The following is a 19,366-nucleotide window of genomic DNA, read 5'->3' on the forward strand; positions in this document are numbered from 1 at the left end:
AGGTATTAAACATGCAAACCTAGCGTAAAAGGACATGGCCATCAGAAAATTATCGGTTTAAATCAAGTTTTTAGGTGTGAACTGTTTTTTGTTTTTTTTCTTTAAATTTTTTATGTTATCTGAGTTAAAGAAAAAAATTTAAGTCTTGCAGTTTTCACACTGACAAATAATCCTCATAATAAAGTAACTGTTCAGTAGAGATCACTTCTCCGTACTAGTGGTCACTATGGTTCACAGGTGTGTGTATATATTGTATCACTGACGTTGTTAGCTTCAGTCATCTTAACCTAGAAAAATGCTCCAGCACACTAAGTGCTGAGAGGGGTTAATCGGCCATGTTTAGGGCTAGGATGATTGAACAGCTGTAGAGTGGGTGGGAGGCTGTTCACCATATCTCCACCCCAGGGTGGGGTCCGGAGGACAAATACACAGCCTTCTGGCTCATTCATTGTTGGGTGTGTCAGGAGTTGGGAGATCCAGAGCTGGATGTTTGTGCTAACCCTAGAACACTTGACCATAAAAATCTACTTTTTCACATACCTGGGGCCTTTTAGGCCCGTGTGCAAATAACATGGAATAACTCAAACAAAAATGACAAACAACTATATACCTGAAGAATACCTAGAGTTTCAAAATTCTAACTAAAGTAATCTTGCAGAAAATAGAAAACAATTAACAGGGCGGGCCTGCGAGGCCCCAGGTATGTGTTCTAGGGTTAAGGAAAGCTGAACCTTTATATGTTGGTTCCCGACAGCAACACAGACTGTGCCATACGGTATCTTTTGTTTTCTCGTTAGACCAGAAAGGTCATGTGTTTATTTTGCTAACCCTGCACTGGTTTATGCAGTATCTTTAATAAACCAGTGGAAGATTTAAAGAGACAGCGTTCCTGTGTTTACCTCTATGTCTAGCCGAGTGAGCCTATCTACCACTATATGTATATCTACCTATCTAGAATATATGAGTCAATGAACAGGACCAGACTGTTGCTTCCTATAGTCTATGAGGCTGCCATAAAGCATGTCTCTGAAAGCTGTGAACAGCAGCACATGCAAGATGGCAGCTCCTATAGTAATTTACAGAAAATAGAAGGAAAAAAAAAAAAGTTGCATACCTTTCATAAATTTGTCAAACCTTGAACTGTATTAAAGCTAAAAAATGAAATGTATGCCTGCCATAGAGCACATAACTCACTTTTGTAACGTTTTGTGGGTTTAACCTTAATAAATGAGTGAAAACGTTGTAGGTTACCCTCACTCCCATTAAACCCCATCCACTTTTCAGAAATGGCAAAAGGTGGGAAAAGCTGTAAATTATATCAACTAGTGATGAGCGACTGTGCTTGTTTAACCATTTTGACGTGCCCCCTGGGCCGTGGGGTACTCGGTAGCCGGGCCGGTCGATGCTGGGGGATGTCACGGTGGCAGTGACCCGGTCCGTGACCCAGGGCAGTCAATTAAAAGGGAAAGGTAGAAGGGGAATAAAGTTTATATAGAAAATCTTCGTGTCGCCACCTGTGGTATGCGGCTACATGGAGCCGCCGCTGCGGAGCAGATCCTCTGGAGCTGATGTCAGTGCAGCAGAGTTGGTTCAGCTCTCCACAGGCAGAGCTTAGCTCCAGGGCAGGATATAGTGATACTTTAGGGTAGATGTTGTTGGTGCAGTGTAGTGCACATGATGGCGCAGATAATGACCAGTCCACAGCTTAACGGCAGTTTCCTCTTATCTTTACTTGCGGTGGTTAGGCAGACCAGGGCACGGGTACTAGCTGGTAGTAGAGTTCCGGGCGGCCGGGAAGAAGTTGGGAATCAACCTCGCCAGGTGAAGTTGTAGGCCTTCCCTTTGCGCTTATCTCTTTGCTCCTGCTGCTTATAGCTGTGCCGTGGCCCTTGTCCCTGAGTAAAACATCTTTTCCTCACCCGTATGGCAGGCAGCTTGGGCCTTCCTTAAGTGTCGCTCCCACGTGGCGGTGCTGGGCCCTATGATGCTGCTGAGCCTCCGGGCGTCTGGTGGGGCCAGGAGACCTGCAGTCTCCTGCCCTCCGGATTCGGCTGCTGGGCCTTCAGTGCCTCACAACCTTGGACTCCGGTGTCCAGTTCTTCTGCGCTCCTCTCTGGGGTGAGCTTGTTCACAGCTCCCTTCCCCAGGTCTTTCCTCGTCGCTGTCCTGTCTTCAACTCCTCTCAACTCACTCTTACTAACCCCGCCTCCAGATTCCAGTTGCTAAGGGGAGGAGCTCCCCTTTCTGGTCTGGAGCCAGGAAAGTGTTGCATGCTAGTATACCTGACTAGGGGACCCCTGCTTGCTTCCAGGCATGGCATCACCCCTTGTGAGGGAGGCAATGCCACTGTGTCAACCAGACCCCTGGGGTGCCACACTTTCACAGAGCTTGCTCGGGTGCTTGCCGAGTATCTTCGGCGTGCTCGTATATTATGTTAGAGTCTCTGCGTCTGCATGATTTATGGCTGTTATACAGCTTCAACAAATGCAGGGATTGCCTGTTTGTTAGGGAATCCTCACGTGTTGAGGCTGTATAACAGGCATAAATCATGCAGGCGCAGGGACTCAAACATAATATAAGAGCACGCCGAAGATACTCAGAAAGCACCAGAGCGTGCTCGGTAAAAGGGTTAAACGAGCACGATCGATCATCACTAATATTAACACTACAAAACTTCAAAACACAAGACGCATGATCCATGTATAGAAACCATTACGTCAAGAAGACAACAAAGTTTCCTGCATTTATGTCCTGCTCGCTTTAACCCATTGTAAGGTCGCGGATTTATTACTGAGCAACAAATACCAATGCGTCAAATGTGACTTAAACAGTCAGCATGTAAACTAGGTGCACCAGTTAGGGGAATGTCCCGTCAAGTGTTATTGGTGTGAAGTGCCAAACCCTCACATTAAGCAATATCTGAGAACCTGTTGGGCGACTTTGAGATCTTCATTCCTAACAATCCAATATAGTTGGGGTAATGCGCCCTTACATAACACAGAATTGTTTTATTAGTTTGCTCAAGAGTCATTTATATTTTTCACCCTCTTGCTCTATAACATCAAAAGTACTTGTTGCAAAACTGGGTCACAATCACCTAACAAGTAGCATATAGTTCCTGGTACTGTGTTGGTTTCTACAAACAGGGGTAGACGTATGCAGAAATGGCATCTAGTATCTGAGAAGTTGGCCATCATCTCTTCTGCAATGGTTGGAGTCAGTGCCCTACTCTTATTAAGCAGTGTAAGTTCTTGCTAAATGCAAAGTAGTGTGGCAGAAGAACCTGGTCACCAGGGTAAACTTCTAAGTGAGCATAGCCACCAAAAGTGATGGATTTGTTTATGCCCTACAATAAGGAACTATCCACATAAAATTTTCAGTGTTCAAACCATTAAGCCCCCCATACACGTTAGATGGTTCGGATGGCTCTCCCATACACAGGAACGCTCATTCTGCCTAGTGCTCCTGGGTATTCCATGAGAGAGCCACGGCCAGACATCTGTCGGCTGCTTATCTCAGAGAAAACAAAAGGATCAACAGAAAATCTGATAGGCCAAATCCTAAATTCCCCCAACAATCAATGGTCTGGGGCTCCCACACACACATTGGATGACTGTTGGATGAACAATATTTTGGCCAATCGTTCATCTCTGGGGGTGGCTTATCTCAGGAAGAACAAAAGGATTGGAGTTAGAAATTGGACATGCCAAATCCGAAAAATTTCCCAACAATCATTTTTCTTGGGCCACCATAAACAGACTATTGACCAAACCCCTTGTCATTGGTGGGTTTGGCCAACATTCATCTAATGTGTATGGGGGGCTTTAGAGAAAAAGCAGTCACAAGCTGAAGGAACAAAAAGTGCATAGCTGGACTTGTGTACATCTCCAACCAGACCAGATACAGCACCTTCTTGCTTTCCTTATGATCAGCAATGTAGGTTAGCGGAATATGCATGAAGACTGGTCGATTTACTTAACGGTGTCCTATGTTGACCAGCAGACATACAGCACATTTTGCTGGTCTTTATGATGTGTGATGATAATTGCAGTTTTTCAAGGGATTAATTAAATACCAACAACAGCTTAATAGTCAAAGACTGTAGCATTCAACTGATGGCCAAGGGCAAGCGTACAGCTCTTAAAGTGGAAGCCTCATGACCACGACTGTATTTAGAGCAATAGTCAATTAAAAGTTAAGTAAATCTGCAAATTCAATTATTTTTCAGAAAATGCTTATCGAGTTATCAGCCCACCTGGATCCAGGCATGAATCTCTGCTTGAATCAGTTTAGTACTGGAAATGGCCACCATCGTTTTCAGCATTGGTGACCAGCCATGCCCATTTTATCTTTATAGGGCTGCACAAAATGCCCTTGTGCTATGGGTAAACATTCCAGTCCTACAACATCTATAGAGACTCAGCAGTCAGACCTGGGCATGAGCAGAGACACAAAGTCACTTGGGTGCAACTGAGAGTAAACGGATAACTGAAGCAGAAGACAAATCCATCTAGTGTGGCTGCCTTCATCAGGATTATGTGGAGTATCTTTTTTGCCGAATGCCCTGTTCATCTGTAAAGGTCAGAAGATCTCATCTGAGGGAACTGTGGTATTTTACCTAAAAGTTGGGTCATGTTTATATTTTAGTACATCTGTACAGGTTTAGTCCTTTAACAGATCTCAGACCTTCTATTTGGGATTTTTGCAAATCAATCCAAAGCTGACGTTTGCTAAATCAAATACATGCAGCAAACACCAGCCACAAATGCAGATATATGACATAATTCCACTTGAGTGTCGGCTCGTAGGCCACACTAAATGTGTTTGACTGTTTGAGAGACTCAAGGGTTACCCTAGAGGACCTCTCAATATGTTAAATATTTCTGGTCTATGAAGGAAAAATTGCAACAGGTGACCAAAAGCCAAGCCCACCCGCAGGGGCAAACAAGAATAGGAGTTTACTGGTAATACCTTAAAGCCCCTATAGACATTAGACTAATGTGAGCCGAATTTGCCGATATTGACAGGTTCAGCCGACAGTCTACCATGTATGGGGACACCTGACAGATAATTGTCAAATAAGTTAAGGATCTGGCATGTTCAATTTTGGACTGCCAATCCTTTTGTTCTTTAGAAATAAACCACCTCCACACTTGTCTGGCACTGGCTCTCTCATTGAGAACACAAGGGCTTCGGTCAAGTAAGTACTCCTGGAGGAGTAGGTAGAGATAGCTGCCGGTTTAAGCATTGGCCAAACCATCGTTTGGTAGACTGCTAACAAAAGTTGTTGGGAAACGTTAGTGTCAAAACATGGCTGCTTTCATCCAAAAACAATAACCTGTCCACAGGCGGTATGGGATATTGCCGCTCAACCTCACTGATTTCAATGTCCTGAGTGGCAATACTTGGCACAATAAATGCGAAGGGGTGGTGCTGTTTCTTGAAGAAAGAACCATGTTTTTCTAATCCTAAGTAACTGACTCGCCCAGGGGGAGATATGGGGGAAACTCGGTGCCCGGGCCTTTACCTTTGTAGGATGTCACGGCAGTCGGCTCCCGGGCCCGTCCTCTGGGGTCACTCTTTAAAAGGGCTTTTTGTGTTTTTGTTAACAGTTTGTCTCGTGACGCCACCTGTGGTTTCTGGTAATAGTTACCAGCGCTGCTGCAGACCTCCGGGGGTGATGGGATGGCAGTTGAGATGTTTCTGCTCCCCACAGGCGGAGCGGGCCCCCGGGGCAGAGTTGATAGAAGGGATGCAGGGCATTGTAACGTAGGAGGGATGATGGCGCAGCGGCAATAACCGACAGAGACAGTGGACTGCAGTCGTCCGATTTTACTCACAGTTCTTTTTAGATTCCTCAGGTACACTGTACAGGTTACCGCTTCCCGCGTCGCGCTGCGTACACCAAGCAGGGGTTCAGAAGTCCCTCCGGCAATTCGAGAGTACTTATCGGGACCCCCTTTCTATATGTTCCTTCCCTCAGCCGACTTTCCGCGCTGGGTCTCTTCCTCCTGCCCTGCGCATCACAAACTGAGTCCCAAGATGGCGTCCTCGGATCCCTCAGGGTCACCTGGAGTTCCCTGATCCTACACGGCTACCTTTCTTGGCTACTCGGATGCGAGTATGGCAACTGCACCATAAAAGTCAGAAGCCTCGAGTTTCCTAGCCGAGGCTTGAAGCGACACGACTAGCCCAGGGACCGGTTCCCTTCTTGCGGCCTGGTCCCTCTGACACTTGACAGATTAGAGCGTACGGGTGGCTTCCTGCTCCTTCCGTACCCCTGGGACCCCTTCAGTTACCGGAGCCTTCCTCCTCTGGTCCCCTCCTCTTCTCTCCTCTGCTGGGCCTCATTCACCAGGCTCCTGCGGAGCACCTGCTCCTCTTACTAGACACAGACACCTCTCTCTCAGACTCACTACTTTACACTCACTCTAACTAAGATGGATCCCCTATTTATACTCCTAACAAATGCTCCCCTAAACACCTTCCTCCACCCACACCCACTACGTGGTTCCCCCTCACTCTGGTTCCCCCCACTCCAGTCAGGGACAGGGCTCAGCAGAACACAGTGCATCTTGCCCTTCCAGCCGGCCTGGAGCAGTGTAGTGCTGGATGCAGGTGTTGGAGTCCCGGGCTGTACCATTTCCTTACCAGAGAGTGAGGCACCACGGATGCAGTACCTCTGTGGCGACTGAACCCGCAGGGGCGCCACATAACGAGCACAAGGGAATGCACAGAAGAAGCCAAACCCTGGACATCTTGCTTCAAGGTAAATGTGCCACCAAAGCTGCCTTACATATTCATGTACTGTGGGACATCAATCAAGTCAGAAAGGGTGTGCTTAGCGAACAAATTTGACCCTTCGAGAGAATGGTACCACCTCCATGACTCGAATGGTAATTTGCATAAACTATAATACAACAAATAGCTTACATAGAGACACGTTCATAAATCTACATTGTTGATGGTTTAGGTGTGGGATATTTCCAAACATTACTAGACCAGTTGCTTCTGTATGGTAAAAATTGAATCATGAGATGTTAAAGCTATGAGAATAAATGAAAAAGTTATCTTTAAAGCCAATAAAGTTTGTATTACATAGTAACCTGTTGGGCTAAAACATAGCAAATGATACAAGTGTCCCATTAGGATTATCATTCTGTGTATTGCCCCAAGTGAACCAGACCAGGACAGTTCATCTCTAAGCAGAATCTTGTCTCCCATTTTTTGACGTTGGTTGGAGAGTTGTAAGTTTCTAGAAGAAGACTGTGTGGCACCCTGCTGCGCACAGGTGCCACAGAACCCAGTAGGATGCATAGATGGACTTCTCCACAAGAGGCCCTCACAGATTCACACACCTCCACCCTACCACCTCAGACCACCAGAGGGAGCCCCGTTAGGGATATATAAACTGGAGGGTGGAGTTAGGCAGTCAGTTTTTTAAAGTAGAGTTGAGTGTCAGTTTAGAGTGGTGTGTGTTGCAGTGTGCTCAGCGAGAGAGCAGCACGCAGGCTGCTGTGTGAGGCAAGTTTAGGCCTACAGCACGCATTGAAGCCTAGTGAGGGCCCTGAGTGTGGCCGAAGGCGAGAGGAGAGAAGAAGTAACGAGGGGGCAGAGGAGCGTACCAGGCTCACCCCGAACTATACACCGGACACCGGGTCCGCGCCTACAGGGTCCCTTCATACCCCAGTAGGGACCACCGGATACCTGGAGGACTACAAGTCCCAGGTCGACCAAAGCTGACTACCGTACCAGGGCTAGGAGTCACGGAGGCCCCAGCGTCCAGGGAGAGTGATATCCAAGAGAAGGCCCTACCACCAGGTCAGCAGGTGCAAGAGAGAGAGACAGTAATCAAGCCAGGCCTAGCTCCAGGCAGGTCAGAAGCTTAGCAAGTGAAAGCAACGGATCAGGAGGCCCTATAACCACTCACTGGGGAGAGTCCAGAAGTGCACCCTTCGTACCGAGTACCCTGGACCATACTTGCATCTACACCAGTAAAGGTACCGAAGCGAACCCCCGTGTGAGTGTCCGTCATTTCTCCCTGAACCGTCCTGGCCGTCTCTCACCTGTTCCACCATCCATTTCCCCACGCTGCCCTGAGGCCCGCTCCACCTGTGGGGAGCCATTCCATCATAAGCTGCCCTAACATCTGCCTCAGAGGACTGTCGCAGTGCTGGTAATACTTACCAGACACCACAGGTGGCGTCACAAACTATTCCAAAACCCCATATAAACCCAATTTCCCCTTTCTTTGTTGACCGCCCTGGGCCACGGACCGGGTCACTGCCACTGTGACATCCCCCAGCATCTACCGGCCCGGCACCGGGTACCCCACGGCCCAGGGGGCGCGTCAACTGCACCTAAGCCACCTTTTATACTTTGCAATCAACACTGTAATCTTCTCAGTGTGCATTATCCCCATGGAATAAACAATTATAAATGTGCTACTGTAATACAATAGACACTTTCATTAGGGGCTCATGACTTTACCATGTGCTTGAACTTTGGACAAATTCCATAAATACAAGAGGAATGTCAAGTGAACATTCTCTTGGCATATTTCCTTTGCAATGCTAAAATAACTACTCATTTCATTAAAGTGGTATCGGATTTTTCTACCTTTTTTGCCCCTGTGCTTCCTTGCTGAGCGCTGTACTCAGCTGCTTGTTATTCCCATACACATTGAATAAAGCATCCGTGTGCATCAGGGACCACCTCACCATTCAAATTGGGCTCCCAGTTACCATGTGCAGTTTATAACACTGGCGTCGTCATATCATAGAATGTTAGAGTTGGAAGGGACCTCCGGGGTCCTTGTGTCCAACCCCCTGCTCAATGCAGGAGTCACTAAACCATCTCAGACAGATGTCTGTCCAGCCTCTGTGTGAAGACTTCCATTGAAGGAGAACTCACCACCTCTCGTGGCAGCCTGTTCCACTCATTGATCTCCCTCCCTGTCAAAAAGTTTTTCCTAATATCTAATCTGTATCTTCTCCCTTTCAGTTTCATTCCATTGCTTCTCTTGTTTCCATGTACAAATGAGAATAAAGATGATCCTTCTACAATGTGACAGCCCTTCAGATATTTGTAGACGGCTATTAAGTCTCCTCTTCGCCTTCTTTTTTGCAAGCTAAACATTCCCAGATCCTCTAACCGTTCCTCGTAGGACATAGTTTGCACTCCACTCACCATCCTGGTCGCTCTTCTCTGAAGTTGCTCTAGTTTTTCAATGTCTTTTTTAAAATGTGTTGCCCAGAACTGGACACAGTATTCCAGATGAGGTCTGACCAAAGAGGAGTAGATGGTGACAATTACTTCACGTGATCTAGACTGTTAATACATCCCAGAATTGTGTTTGCCTTTTTTGCTGCTGCATCACACTGTTGACTCATGTGCAGTCAGTGATCTATTAGTATACCCAAGTCTTTTTCACACATGCTGTTACTTAGTTCTATTCCTCCCATTCTGTAGATATAATTTTTGTTTTTCTTGCCCAGATGTAGAATCTTGCATTTCTATCTTTTAAATACCATTCTATTAGTCGCTGCCAGAGGAGCCTTCGGGTCCATTAAAGGGTTATTCCCATCTTGTACATTTATGATTTACCGATAGGATATGCCATAAATGTATAGATGTGGGTCCCACGAATGGGACTTGCAACCATCTCAAGAACGGGACTCTGTTGCTTGCAGAGAGGTGGTCAGGATTCCCATACAAATGATTGGAAATTCTGAGCACCTCCCGACTGACCGTGGCAAGGGTCAGAGCCCCATTCTCAAAACAGATACACATCCCATTGGTGGGACCCACATCTACTATATATTTATGGCATATATGGAAATAACCCCAAAGTGATCACTTGTGGATTGATGTAGTCTGATCACTGGAACCCCCACCGATCTCTAAATTTTGGGCTCTGAAATGCCTCGTTGGGCAACGCTCCACCCATTCTCTATGGATCTGTCAGATAAAGCAAAGCTTCATGTTTGGCTACCTAAGGCAGTCCCATAGAGAATGAATGGAGTTGTAGTAGTGCGCATGCGCAGCCACTGCTCGACACCAACAGAGCATTTCATAGCCCTATTCTTGGGATAACTGGTGGTCAGATCCTTATCGAACCACAAAATAGGTGATAACTTTTAATAATTGGAACAACTTTTAATAATTGGAACAACCCTGTAAGTCACCAAGACCAATCGCTAAGTCCCATAGAGAATAAATGGAGCAGATCGCGCATCCACAACCTCTACTACATTCAGACAGAGATCTTCAAGACCCCCATTCTCAGGATCACTAGGGATCCGAGTGGTCAGGCCCCCAATGATCAATAAGTTATCCCTTATCCTATTAATAAGGGAAGACAGGCCCTTGTTGCTGTATGACAAACCCTTTAAGTAACACTTTCTGAATACAGGATTGTCTATTGACCAGTATAAGATTCAAGTAGTAAAGACAAAGGAAACACCAAAATTTAATTTTCCAGCGCGTTTGTGCACAAAATAATAACCCTGCACCGGAAAGAATTTGCGGCAATAGTTATTTGAAAGCTGGAATATAACTACAAAATAATTTTTAAGGATTTTGCATTAAATATTTATTTTTATCTTCTTTAGGTCAAACCCCAAGATTATCTTTCTTTCCTTAAAAAATAGTCATGTGTTATATAATTACTAGGATTTAACACTATTGCCAACAGAAGGAGACTTTATCACTTGGATGCCTATATTTAAAGCTACGCTGACACGAGATGTGAAAATGACTGTTAAAATAGTGTTCGCGCCTGGTGTATTTATGTGCTCATGGCAGACACTCTAGGAATAGAAGTCTGCAGACAAATGATTCATCAGGAAGCGGATTGTAAGGTTTTTCCATAGGATATTCGGAGAGGTTTGTATATGAACAATTCATGTTCACAGAAATAAGAAATTAATGGAATAAATCATGGAAGCATAGGAATAGACGGCGGAGAAGATATTTCATATGTTGCTCCTAATATCTCTGAATTAACCCTAGTTTTAATCTAAAGGGACCAGTGTGTTCTAACCACCCCTACAGAAGTAATGCCAGAGAGTCCCCACGCTACGATCAAATCGCATACCCCCATAGAGGTGCCAACCTGCTGATATCCCACACTGTAGTAATGCAACAGAAATAGTGGCCACACAGTAATAACTGTTACAACTTGATATGCCATCGTGCCAACCAAGTAAAAATCTAAGGCGTAACATTTCTTCTTGTGTAGAGTGACAAGCCAGGCATGTCAGAGTGAGGAGACTTAAAGGCCATGCTCCTCTGAAAAATTAAATATGCAAATTGCCTCTTCAGAGAGGAATAGGACTTGAACTCTAATGCCAAACAGAAGCACAGAAAGTGACCGGGATCAGAGATAACTCTTATCCCTTAAACCTTAGATGCTACAGTCAATAGCGACCACAGCATCTAAACTTGTTAGATGCAACTGAAGGGCACCATTGGGTTAATACATCGCCGTGACGCACGACAATAAAATATTGCAGTGAATAATGGAAGTGATTATTCGATTGCATATTCAAGTCACAAATGGAGGCTGCAAAAATGGCAAAAAAAAAGACAAATAAAGGGTGTGATTTATCATTTGCAGAAGCAAATATGAGCTTTATTTTTACTTTTATCATTTTTAGCAAAACGTTGCATGTTATGCTAATATGTTTCAAAATTTGAGGTGTACTGAAAGTCACCCCAACCGGAGCACATTTACATAAAAATAGTGTGACCATTTAAGAAGTCACAATTGATGAATCAGCAGAAAACATTTGGAAACCCCAAACCCTGGACCAATAGTGAACATAAAAAAAAACAAATAATAATATAGGTGAACACACATAAAATATACACTACTCGAAAAAGGCACAAACAAAAAGAAGAATTTTGGAATAAAAACAAAAACAGGCTAAAAAAAAGATACCAGAAACAAGACAAAAAAGGCACAAATGCAATAACGAATAAGCCCGAAGTGTTCAAAAATAAAATCTAAAATAATTCATATATACATAGCCAAAAAACAAACTACATAGAACTGATCAAGAAATTAACATTAAGAGAATGGCATTTATTTTTGTTCATCTTCTCTTAAAAAAAAAAAAAGGATTAAAAGTTGATTAATAAATCATATGTGCCCCCAAGTAGTACCAATGAAAATTACAACTCATCCTACAAAAAACAAAGCTACATAAAGCTCTGTCCAGAAAGAAATTGAAAAAAAAAAGAAAATTAACCATAAAAAAAGAAGTCATTTAAACTGCATAAACAAATCTAAAAAAAAGTTCCAAAAAACAATGAAAATGTTATTATTTTTTTCCATTTCCCCTCCCCCCAAGACAGACGTTATTTACTACATTATATGAAGTACTGGACTTTTCAATGTTAACTTTCAGATCAAGTCAGAAGATTGGACTCCAGTCCATGTATAAGTTCTTGAGGGACGTCACCCATTTCCAAAACATAGAACAGCCACAAATAGTCTCTCTTTCTGGAGGACCAAGAAATACTTTACTTCTCCTGTGGTGGCGCTGCAGGAGAATTAGACATAAAATTATTTTGCAGTCATGTGCACTTTTGCAACAATTTTTTATTTTTTCCAATGCGTTAAAAATAAAAATAAGACTGTTTTGTGTGCGGCTATAATTTAGACCTGTGTATCCCCCTGGTTATTGACTACACACAAACCTTGCATAAACTGCAGTCACTGTAAACTACTCACTCTCTCCGTGCTTCTTATTTATCAATTAAAGAGGTTGTCCCCTGTCATAGAATATATTAAAATCTTTGCTGCCACTGCAGTGCAGAGACATTCACCCCCCTCCCTCCTCCTCTATCACACAGATTAGCAGTAGTGAATTAGATGTAGCTGGAGAGTGAACCATCTTTATTAACATGCAGGACCTCCTTTTAGGAGGGTCTATTGTGTAGTGCATAGACAAAGAGTTATAGTTTGGACAGGTAATTGAGCCACAGGAAGTCTTTTCAAAGGACTGGACAACAATAGGGACATGTGTTTACACACGAACACAGAAGTGGAAGAAGCCTTTTGTCCCCAGGAAATGCATTGTCCTTTCAGGGGAAATACTATACATTTACACTAGACACTTTTATACCTTTGAGGGAAATATTACATGTTTGGCAGATTGGATGTCTCCAAAATAAAATATTGAATATCAAAGTTTGTATAAATCCGACTGTGATGGGACATACCTTTTCGACTTCAGGGCTAATAGAGGAAGCAGATGCATATTTGTTCCTATTTGTGACTCCTGCCTATAAGCCACAAATCTATATTGGGCAAATCACTAACAGCAGCCATGTCATGTTTGGTCTCTGGGGAATTGTAAAATCTTGACAAAAAATATGGCGGCGATCTCAAACTTCTGTGGTTATCAGGATTGAAGATATCGCATAAGTTGGGGATTTCACAAAATCCTGAAGGGCTGAGGACATCCCACAACCCAGCCTACGAGAGGCCATCAAGGGGGGGGAGGAGTGTGGGTGTAACTCAGGTGCTGATAAAAGATCAAGGCAAATTATGATTGGTGTTCAATGTGGCGGAAGATACATGTCAGTGTAGGCTTGATCCCGTTAACCAGACGTTTTCAAATAGGATTGCCTGAGTCCGCTAGCAGAATCATCTCTGTGATCGGCGTAGTAAGTTTCTTTTGTTTTATCCATTTTATTTAACTGTATATGCTGTATAGTTTTGTCCCCTTTGTAAAATCTTTTCTATATATATATATTTTTTTTTATAAAAACTGCCTATCATTTTGCATTAAATATAAAATTTAATAGTGCTGTTCCTTTTGTTCTGTAAACCGCGCCTTGAAGCCATACGCTACCTACCAGGCCCCCAGTCAGCTTGCAAAAATGACTGGTGGTGGCAGCTAATAATCTTTCTTGGGTTATTGTGGAGTAACCGCAAGAGGGCATATACATATTCCATGCGTTGGAATCGGAGGTGTATATACCATATGCTCACTGTTAGTTTCCCCATAACCGCCCTATTAGTGCAAACAGCCTACGGCCTTCTCCATTAATCATCGGCCAATTGTATAATTGTCTGGATGGTAGTGGGCAGCAGAGAGTTGTTCGCTCCAAAGATAACAGTGTGGGTGGTTCAGCGACGACCCACCTTGACTGCGATCTTTGACATACCCTTTCAAAAAACAATATGCCGTACGCGAAGTTAAAAAAAAAAAAAAGAGCAGTACTCACACTACCGGGTCCAGCGCCGTCTCCTCCACTCCATAGGCTCTATTGTTTGGTTGCAGCGGTGACTTCACATCAACAGCGCTGCCCTTGTAGACAGTACGAGCCACTGATCTCAGTCATTGGCTGCAGCGCTGTAGATGTGACGTCACCACTGCGTCAGTGAAAAGCAATCGTTGGACTTTTGGGAGGGTAAGTAATTACAGTTTGTTGTTTTTTTATAACTCAGCATATAGCATAAAGTTTTCTGACAACCCCTTTAACTATATATACACACTTAAATTTGCATAAATGCTGTATACACAAAACAGCAGGATATTTTTAATTACAGAACTATCCCTATCTTTTAAAGTGAGGGCCAATAGGTTCATCAGAGTGACAAACTGCAGCGGGGGACACAGAGTTTAGAGCGTAGGAGCGGCGCAGGTCCTGGAGGAAAGTATGGATTTTTTTCTTATTTCAGGAGCTCGCTGGGGCCGATATGTAAGAGATTGTCCAGTAGTGGAGAAACTTTTTAAAGGAGTCAAGACTGGTTGCAAAAGTGCACACACCCTTTAAAGCAACCTCCTTTAGAAACATCTCGACAGCTCCCAGCACGGTCAGGTTCCTGTTCTGCCAGGATCACAAAGTGCATGTAAAGTAAACATATAGGTTAGATCTCAGGTGAGTCCGCCACCACGCTTTGTTCTTTACTCCTAAGCTCCGCGCACACCCTGACAATCCCTCTTCCTTCCTTCACGTGACAGATTTATATCCTTTGTATGTAATTATATATTCTACATGTTTAGCTAGTGGATAACTACATTTTTAGGTTGGTCTGCAGTCAACTGCACATCCTACGGCAAGTTCACACATCTTTCAGGTTCCCTTTAAAACTGCAAGTAACTGCATGAACAAGGGAAAAATGTCCCAGGATTGAACTGGTTAACTTATCTCAGATGCATTGGAATAAAAAAAGGAAAAAATTGATTGCAAAGACAGACGTAGCCTTTAAGCGGTTGCTGCAGATTTCAAACAATTTATTGCAAAAATGTGAAATCTGCATGAAAAATCCACAGCAGAAATTGACATTCTGCAGGTTTAAAATCCACGTGTTGGGATTTTATGCAGCACACAAATGAGATTTTTTACAATCTTGTCTATTTTGGGACCACGGGCAATTGCAGACACATTCAGTGTGAGGGAATCAAAAGAACACCAGGGGGCGCCGTAACAAAGAATAACAATATGGACACACAGAAGGAGTTTTAGTTATGTTTTCTTTTAATTATTTCAACTGAAAAGTTGTTCTGTTTTGTGTAATCTACAAAATATTTATTTGTGGGACAAAGCCTTTACCCGCTTCCCAACAAGGCGAATTTTCCTGTCTGCACATTTAGTTTTGTTCCTACTCTTCTTCCAAGAACAAAAACTTTTTATTTATTTATTTCATCTACATAGAAATATACCGGTAAGTAGTTGTTGTTTTTTTCCAGAACGAGTTGTAACCATAACAATGTACTGAAAAGAAAAAACAGAAAAAAAATCTAAATGGGGTCAAAAGTTAAAGAAACTGTGCCGAAATTGCATTTTTTAAGATTTGTTTTTACAGTAAAAATGACCTGGCAACAGGATTCTCCAGATCAGTACGATTATGACGATAACAAACTTGCATGGTTTTTAATAATATTTCAGTGGTTAAAACATGGAATCAATAATAATAAAACAATTGCAACTTTGTTAGTAAAAAAAAGAATAATATATATATATATATTATATATATATATTATATTATATATATATATTATATATATATATATATATATATATATACACACACACACACACACATACATATGCATATACACACACATATATTTTTTTATATATATATTTATTCATCTATTGCCATTTTCTCCAGACCTGTAACTTTTTCATTTTTCATTTTTTTTTTGCCAGTGGGCCTGTGTGACAGTTTTTTTCTTATCTGTGCCGCTCTAATTTTTACTGATCCCATTTTTGCAATTTAATATTTTAAACAGATCAAACTTTTACAGATGTGCCAAATACCAAATATGTTTTTTTTTTTTTTCTTTTTTAATATTTGAATTATGAAAAAAGGGGAGCAATTCAAACTTTAGGATTTTTTTTTATATTGTTATATTAAATTATTAAAAGTTTTTAAAAATTACTTTTTACTAATTTTTAGTCCCCTCTAGGGGACTTAAACCGGTGATCAATTGGTAGTAAAACACAGGGTGGGAATCATTGGAGTACAAAGATAGCGGCGGTGACGGAGGGGGTCTTCGCTGGGCAATCTTCAGCGGTCTGAGAACGAGCCTGGGGGGCGATGGGTGCTAGGTGGACACCCCACCAACCTCGCACTTAGAGGTCAAGCTGTAAGGAATTATTGTAAAGCAGCGATAAGTCGGTAATTATAACATTGGGACGGTACAAGTATAAACTCGTCTGGACCTCACGCTCCTCACAAACAGGGTCTTTAAGCAGTAAAAAAAAAAAAATACCCATCAGTGGAGAGCAGAGAGCAGAGAGCATGCTACAACTGGGCGTGAGGCTGTTCTGTAGAAACTCCCTCCCTGTCTGCTATATAAAGGTCTCCTAACAGGGATGAATCATAGCCCAGGTAGTTTCTGTCAAGGAAAACAGACACGCTTTAGGATCAAGTGTTGGTTCCCAGGCTTCAGACTGCCAGTCATGATTACACTCCCAAGTCAGGGCATGTCATTGCTTGGCACAACAAAAGACAGAAATTAAAAAACCCTCTGCTGAATGCATGTCCTGTACATGTCCCGAACGTCTCCTTCCTAGAGGCGAACGTAAGATCTTAGGGTGCATTCATAAGAAGGGCAGAGCTGGTATTTATGGGGCCACAAAACTCATTGACTGTGCTGAGATAAACTTCAGAGCATCTAGACCTCTCTGCAAGACCACCCTTAGGTTATGTTCACACAGGATTTTTGGGGGGAGTTCAATAATTGTGAGTTTTTCTTCAAGCGGAAAACACTTTTTGGAGGAGTACCCTTGTTCTGTGCATAGTCCAGAGGGAAACTCGGCCTTAGTACACTCATCACATACGGACAGGAGAGGACCTAGTGGGAAAAGTCTAGGAACACTCTGGTGCGGGGTCCTGACCAAAGCACCTGAACTACCCGGAGGTTGTCGGACCCCTGGTTCTGGTGGCCGCAGCGCGCCGTGAGGAGCAGGGAGAAGCCTTGCAGCTGTGCATTCTACCGTGAGTAAAGCTTGGAAGACTACCCCTATGGCCTCCGGTTCCTTATTGCAACGCGGCACTGCACTACACCGCACCACATCTTCCACTACAGCTCCCATCCTCCAGTCCTTTCTCTGCCCTGAGGCCCTGCTCCGCCTGTGGGGAGTAGTACCATCTGTTGCTGCCACTACATCCCGCCTCGGAGGACTGAACGCAGCGCTGGTGGAGGATCACCAGAAACCACAGGTGGCGTAGTCTTTCACACCACTCGGATCACTGTCACCGTCCCTCCTAGCCCTTAACTCTTTTTAATGAGACAAACCTGGGCACGGACCGGGCCTAGGCCGCGACTACATCCACCCTGCACAGTGGCCCGGTTTCCGAGTACCCCAACTCTCAGGGTGGGCTAGCGAGCGGGTGAGGGGAAGGAGAGGCGTCCCCTAGACCAACCGACTCGGACGCATTACTATCACCCATCTCTCTCTCCTCCACCCGGGCGTCACATATACGCACACGGCATCTTTTTCAGGCAGATTCCAAAAGATGGCAAACAAAAAAAACACTGGTCCAAAGCTTTAGTAAGTGCACACAGCACCTTATAGTCGCTGGCGCACCCACTGAATTTTGACAGAGGAAGACACTTTAGGAGAACACAGTGTATTTCTTAAAGCAACTTGTTTGACAGTAAAGGGCCCCTGGGCAAGAACAATATATGGGCCCTTTGCACTCCAATTGATCATCATTATGCACAATTCCTCCTGCTTTCCGGATGGTAGTGGCCCTCTTACCTCTTGGGCCCCCTATGTGGCAGCACAGGTTGCACCAATGATATGTCCACCCCCGACTTACACGAATTGAAGGTGCAAGAGAGGTCAGGTCACTTCTTTTAGCTGTATCACGGCTTCTGAAGCCTGAACTGGTTAAAAAAAAGCTTAAAAAGATGAAGATATGTACAGCGGGTTTTTTTGACATTGCACTGCATATGTTCACTCTTTTTTTACTATTTTAAGCGCTTTTTCATGCAAGTTCCTGAGCGGACCCGCCTAAAAAATAGTCTTGGGGTATGTGCACATGGCATCTTTTTTCAGGCGGATTGCGCCAAAACTACTCCAGGCCAATGCACTCAGCCAGACCACCAGTGGTCATCGTGTATGCGCACTATCTGCTCCAAGCCTCGCTAAGCAAAGTAGCCAAACTGCTTCCCTCTCAAAGGTTTGCTCCCACTTGACAAGTGACACTTTCCCCCGCTTCACACAAGACTCCTGGCCAACAGCTCTGCAGCCTTCAATCCTCCCAGACTTCCTCAAGAAGGACCAACTCGCTCTCCTGACAATCATGTCCAAGGCTATAACTTACGTAGACCCTCAAGTTGGTGCCAAACCTCCTTCTTTTAATGCATTTGTCCACTACTACACAACCTCTTCTTAAATATTAAACTGTCCCACCATAAAATCAGGATGGGAGTATGCGTTTCTTGTTTTTTTTGTTTATCTGGGGCACTTTAGCATTTAAGACTGGGTTGTCCACTATTGGCCAACTCTTCAAAGAGTTCATCACCCCTACAGACAACCTGGTGGTGCATACTGATGTTAATATGGTGCCCATAAGAAAGTTTGGATGACTTTTTAATTTTATTTGTAGGGTGAGCTCTAGACTTTGTGTCCCTATAAACACAATATAGCTCTAGTTCTGCTGAGCTTTGTAGCTTTTGAGAGTATCTCATCTATTTTATATTTAATAGCACATCCATCACTGCCATTTCATGTCCCGCTAATAACCCTATGCCGCACCAAGCTGCTCCTGAATAGGAGCCAAATATAATCTCAGCTCCAGATACAAACAATAGCTGCACCCGTTTCTGCAATCATAACCTTTACCTGAACAGTTTCCACCCATCAGCTGCTACCGTCATAATAAGAA

General features: G+C 43.6%; 1 protein-coding gene across 1 annotated transcript in view; it reads right to left on the minus strand.

Annotated features, from left to right (window-relative positions):
• Window positions 1–19,366, minus strand: part of PRKCH (protein kinase C eta) — a 168,295-nt gene that overhangs the window by 88,047 nt on the left and 60,882 nt on the right. The gene's annotated exons all lie outside the window — the stretch shown is intronic.

This window comes from Phyllobates terribilis, unplaced genomic scaffold, assembly GCF_046119375.1.
Source record: "Phyllobates terribilis strain yellow unplaced genomic scaffold, ASM4611937v1 Scaffold_7__3_contigs__length_470593459, whole genome shotgun sequence".
Lineage (NCBI taxonomy): Eukaryota > Metazoa > Chordata > Amphibia > Anura > Dendrobatidae > Phyllobates > Phyllobates terribilis.